Raw genomic sequence first — 6,477 nt, 5'->3', positions numbered from 1 at the left:
AATTGCTATTTTCATCATAAATGTTGTTGCAAAGGTCCCATGCATCTCCAGCATGAGGATTTATTTATTTATTCCTTTTATTAGTTGGTCCACAAACAACTAGTCCGTTTGTCTCTCTGGTTAAATAAGAAGTCATGTCTTTGAAGATTGAATTTGAACTTCTCTTAAAGGTTCTTGATTCTTCGTGACCGGACCACATTAATAATTCATCACTGACTCTTAGATGATCAGCGTTTTTTATAGGCACCAAAACTATGGATTTAAGGTTGTAAGAGACTCCGTGAACAAGGCAAATGTGTTGATTCATCAATGCCCATAGCCACCTGATGCTCTTCTCTTGTTTGACGTTTATTTGTTTGTCTCATACTTTATTGTTCTTTGTTTCTTATTTTGATTTGTTGTTGTTCTAGTTGTAGGATTGTTATAGTTGTAGGACAGGTTCTGAATTAATAAAGTTGATTATTATTACATTCTTATTGTTATTGTTACTATAACTATTATTATTATTACTATCATTATTATTATTACTACAATTATTATTACAACTAATACTTTTATTTATACTAGTATTACTACTACTATTACAATTATTATTATTATTACTATCATTATTGATATTACTACTATTATTATTATTACTAGTATTATTTATATTAGAATTACTACTATTATAATTATTATAATTATAATTATAATTATTATTATTATAACACACAATAACGATATATACTCAGACAGGGGCCATTGTGCATAATGTGTTTTATTTTTGTACATTTTGCATATACTAATACAAACGAAGCTGAACAATGATAATAATAACACCCATTGAATATGAAGGACTTATTGAGTAATAAAATGAGGACTAACCTCTTTTCTCGCCTCCCGTTGCCCGTGTCTCGGAATCCCTTCGCGAACGGGTTGTTGTCTATTTTCAGCTGCGTTATCTGAAAGTTGGCACAAGTTGGAGATGTTGACGATGACGATGAGGAGGATGAAGATGAAGCGTGTCACGCAGCTCTCACCTGGTCATTTTGGTAGGCTGTCACCGCGATGAAGTCGGTCTCGCGGAACACGTACGTGCGGAAGGTGCTGTACGGCAGCCGGAGCACGTCGTTGGTCTTCACGATGTGAAAGCGTGGCTGATACTTGTGCATCGAGTTGAGAATTGTCTGCAAATCAAAATATAAAAAGACTAGTTTATTATTGGGCTGCACGGTGGTGTAGTGGCTAGCACTGTCGCCTCACAGCAAGAGAGCGGTGGGTTCATTTCCCGGTCGCGGCGGTCCACATGTGTGGAGTTTGCATGTTCTCCCCGTGGCAGCGTGGGTTCCCTCCGGGTTCTCCGGCTTCCTCCCACAGTCCAAAGACATGCAGCAGGTAAATTGATGTCTAAATTGCCCATAGGTGTGAATGTGAGCGTGAATGGTTGTATGTCTTGTGTGCCCTGGATGGACTGGCGGCCTGTCTAGGGTGTCCCCTGCCTTCGCCCTATTTCAGCTGGGATCGGCTTCAGGCGCCCCGCGACCCTAATGAGGATGAAGCGGTATTGATGATGGATGGATGGATATTATATTATTATGATTAGGATTATATTTTAGAAATAATGTTGACGGGTTTTTTAAAGTGGAAAATAAAAGTTAGGATCGTTTATGGCGAAAATATACAAGCAAGAACTAAATCAACAGTATATTAAATGCAATTATTACTTCATCAAAGCAAATCTACAACATTGTAATAAGAAATACATATCTTGGTTATTATTCTTATTATTCCTATTTTTTATGACTGCAGTTAAAACCATATATTTTAGAAATAATGTGGACATTTTTCATTAGTTTTAAAAGTAAAAATAATACTTAATTAAAAAAATCTACAAAATGTATAAATGAAATACATATCTTGGTTATTAATACTATTATTAATATGATGTATTATTTAAATGCAATGGTTACTTCATCAAAGCAAATCTACAAAATTAAAATAGGAAATATATGTCTTGGTTGTTATTATTATTATTATTTCAGATAACTTAAAATGCAATGATTAATTCATCAAAGCAAATCTACAAAATGTAAAGATTATTATTATTGTTGTTGTTGTTTCAGATTGAAATTAACGCCATTTTCAAAATGTGCCAAACCCAAACATACAAATCCGTGCTTGTCGGACATGTTGTTGGTCAGTTTCAGCTTGTGAAAGTTGACCACTTTAGACATCCATTGCTCGCCCGTGGCCGGGCTGTCCGGGTGGATGTACATGCGTTTGGGCATCTCCGGGTCCGCCTTGCCCGCCACCATCCAGCGGGACGTGTGGAACTTGTATCTGCAGTCGTCTGCCGCCACGATGTCCATCAGAACCACGTACTTGGCTCTCTTGTCCATGCCGGCGCACCTGGCCCTGAGCGGCGGGAACATGCGCCTGTGCACGCGGAGGGGGGGATAACGGGGTGAGGGCGTTCATTAAAACTCAGTAAAGCATTCCATCCTCCGTGCGTAATTATGAGACGTGTACTGTACCTCCCGGATTTCGTAATGACCATTTCGGTGCCGCATTTGTGAAACTGTGTCCAAAGGTCGCTGGCTTCCAAAAAAACTGTGGGCTCTTCCTCCGCCGCTGCGGTCTCCCCTTCCTCCAGAATCTCGAGAGGCGCGCGCGAAATCAAACACTGCTGCTCCGGTGGCGACGTGTGAATTGTCGGGTCCGTGCTGGCATCCAGATCAGAGGAGCCCCGGGAGAACAAGGCCACGGCTGAGAAGAGCGACGGTCCGGCCAACATAGTCCCACGAAGGGCTCCATCTCCGACACTCGTGCGCGGCTCCAAGAAGCTGCGCATGGTCTCCAAAAAGGGTGAAGAAGAAAAGAAGAAAACACTTTTACGCACGACTCTTGTCGGGTTATACTTTTACGCCGAGTTGAAACCCGAGGGATCCACGGATGTGCATACTTTTAAATCACTAATACTCAATAAAGGAGGCAGCTTTATTAATATTGTTGCTTGCTCTGTAGTTGTTCTCTTTCCCAGTGCGGCCAGATGCCTCCCAGCTGGCGTCCAAGCTGATTTTGTTCCTTAACACGTTCGGACTGCAGACACACACACACAGCAAGTGGGTGGAGTTCCCTGCTGTTGCGCTTTATGTGCAAGAAAAATGCTGCTTCAAGTTTCCTCACTGGCTGGTGAAGCTGCTCGTGACGTTTTCAGGATTGACAAATCCAGCTTTATCATTAAACCTCGCTCTAAACCTAAACCAATTACGCACAGCATACTCTAACGTTTTTCCCCCCAGTTCAACATTTAACAGACTTAGTCTCGGTTTTGAACACCATAAGTAACTTTCTGACTGCCCACATCACTCCTGTGGTACTGCGAGGAGCTCCACGGATGCGCTCTCTCCGCCCATGCAGAGAGGGGTCGGCAGGGATTCGGATCTGTGGAGGTTCCGCCCTTTGCCAGCGACATGTCGTCGGCCGGATTAGGGCTCTGGGTTCGGTTACAGGCTTTTTTTTATTGCTCAATGGTCCATGACAGCGGAGGAACGTTCACGGGCAGAACTTTGAGTGAGTGAGGGCGGCAGGTTCCGGACGCACAGTGATGTGCAGCGCTGCAGGGGCTCCGCGGTATGACAGCACAAGGGACCGGTGCTCAAAAGTCACATGGAACCATAGTGGCGGGGAACCAAATACACTGTTATTTAAATAAAAACATCTACAAATAAATGTTCTGGCTTTGTTGCGGCCATTATTGACTTATTCCGCCCCCATCTGACGATGAACGTTCCATCATTACATTATTACATGACGTCATTTAGCCGACGCTTTTATCCAAAGCATTCAATCTCAGAACAACAAGAATCAAGAAAGTAACATTTCTTCAAGAAACCCAAACTACAAAAATACCATAAGTAACAACATAGGTAATAACAATACCATAAGTAATACCATAAGTAATACCATAAGTATAATACCATGAGTAATACCATAATACCATAAGTATAATACCATGAGTAATATCATAAGTAATATGAGTAATACCAATACCATATGTATTACCATAAGTAATACCATAAGTATAATACCATGAGTAATACCATAATACCATAAGTAATAGCATAAGTATAATACCATAATTCCATAAGTATAATACCATGAGTAATACCATAAGTAATAACATGAGTAACACCATGAGTAATACCATAAGTAATACCATAATTAATACCATGAGTAATACCATAAGTAATACCATAAGTAACACAATGAGTAATACCATAAGTAATACCATAAGTAATAGCATACGTGCCACTGAAGTGCTAATCTGTCTTTATTCAAGGTAGAGAAGACGTGTTTTCCTGCATGTGACTGAAAAGCTCACAGAGAAATCTAGTAAGTGGTCAATATTCACTGATTATGCCATTATTTCACATGATATATATATATATATATATATATAACATATATATACATATATTGCACGTTACATTCAGAGCCATATCTCAATATCTCAATATCTTCAATGTTGTGTGGTTTCAACTCAGTCTCTCTGACTGGACATTATTTTACTGGGGAAATATTGCCATCTTTTTTATTTCAATTCAATTTATTTGTCAATGTCACAAATCAACAAGTTCGTATAAAATCTGCACAACATCCTCCAAACATCCTCACATCCTCCGTCCCGGGAACCTGACATTATGGATAAACTCCCCCATCCCCCCCAAAGAAAAAATCTGTAAAAAGAAAGCACATGTGACAAAAGCGGGTTTGAGATTTGATGGATCCGTTTGGATTATTAATGCATGTGTACGCAAATCCACCCGACCTCTTGCTCTGTAACAAGTAGTGGCAGCAGGAGGTAACATGAGGAACATTTAGATATAGGATGGGGACTTACTGGATTATTATTTAATTTGTTTAGGTTTTTCAGGCATTCTATATCATCTCCAATGGCTTGAAGAAGCCATACAGCTGCCGTACATGAAATACAGATATCGGAGGTTTGGGTAGAGCGAATGATGACATGGTCTGGCTCTGCTCTGTTTACATTCACTTACACCACAACCTGGTAAAAAACAAGAAGGTCAATGTTAATAAAAATCAACCCTTTATCAGCTTTCATTGTGTGTTGTTGTTTTTAATCCAGTTCTCATGTTCCACATAAACTGGATATGGCAGCTGTGTTAGGTTTAGGAAAAAGGATGTATAGTATAGACCCCCACCTATATAGATCCAACAATGGACAAAGAACTGCATCCATTTAAATCTGAGGTTGTCTTGTTTTTCGTTTTTCTACCACCAAATGCCGAGTAAATATTGTGGATGATGATACGACATTTACAAAATAGCAATCTCCACAAATGGCTTTATTCGCTCACACTCATTTTCAGCGCCAATTTTGGGTCCCTGTTTTTTTTTTTTACAGATATGACATTCATACATGTCTTTTTAACATTAGACATGCGGCATGTAAAAAAAGACAGAAGGGCATATAGCAAAAATGACATCTCGGAAGAACTTTGAAAGACTTGGAACGGAACAAAGGAGATCTTCTCCAGCGATATATGGATAACTTAGATAGATTACATTAAAAAAACAAAGTCAGGTTAAATGCAACAAAACACTTAGTTTGATGGAAAACATCAAGGATGGGATTGAAATAACTATGTGCAGTTAGATTAAGAAAACACAACCAACAGTTAGAATAAGGCAACACAAAATCTAAGTGTTAGTGTTGTTGCCTAAACACCATGTAATTACACAAAAGGTGTTGAACACTGGTGGTCAGGAGAGAGAATGCAGCTTTAACACATGAAGCATAGACTTCTATAAAACCAGAGGAGTCGCCCCCTGGTGGTCTTGAGAGAGAACGCAGCATTAACACATGAAGCATAGACTTCTATAAAACCAGAGGAGTCGCCCCCTGGTGGTCAGGAGAGAGAATCCAGCTTTAAAACATGAAGCATAGACTTCTATACAACCAGTACAAAGAGTCTTGTTTCTTTTTGGATATTATAAAGTACGTCACTTGCTCAGACTGTTGCGTAGTCACATGGACGCATTTCATTCATGTGTCCGCTATACCATAAAGGCTTGACTTTCCATTGGCAAGTTCTTGGTGGACCTACCATGATACTGGTCCGTGGTACCACGAATAAGCCCCTAAAACATGAAACACCTGGATACAGATTAATTTTTAATGATAAAAATGGATTGGGATGATTTCAAGTGGCCTTTTTTGACACGGATGACAGGTGGTACATGTTTGTGAGGCTTTTTCTCAGCTACTAAGTCACAGACTTCATAAACGGGACTATCGGTGACATGTGATAATGAAATTATTTTATTCTCTTTAGAAAATAGAGTAGCAGCCACTCTGCTTAAAGTCCGGTGTCAATGACTCCACTTATTTTTAGAGTGTCAGAACTTCTAAGTCGTGGCATTTGATGAAACAATGGTACGGGGGTAACAGCAGTTTTTCTAAAAGCA

Source organism: Pseudoliparis swirei, chromosome 7 (assembly GCF_029220125.1).
Source record: "Pseudoliparis swirei isolate HS2019 ecotype Mariana Trench chromosome 7, NWPU_hadal_v1, whole genome shotgun sequence".
Taxonomy (NCBI): Eukaryota; Metazoa; Chordata; class Actinopteri; order Perciformes; family Liparidae; genus Pseudoliparis; species Pseudoliparis swirei.
This window is presented reverse-complemented; position numbering follows the sequence as displayed.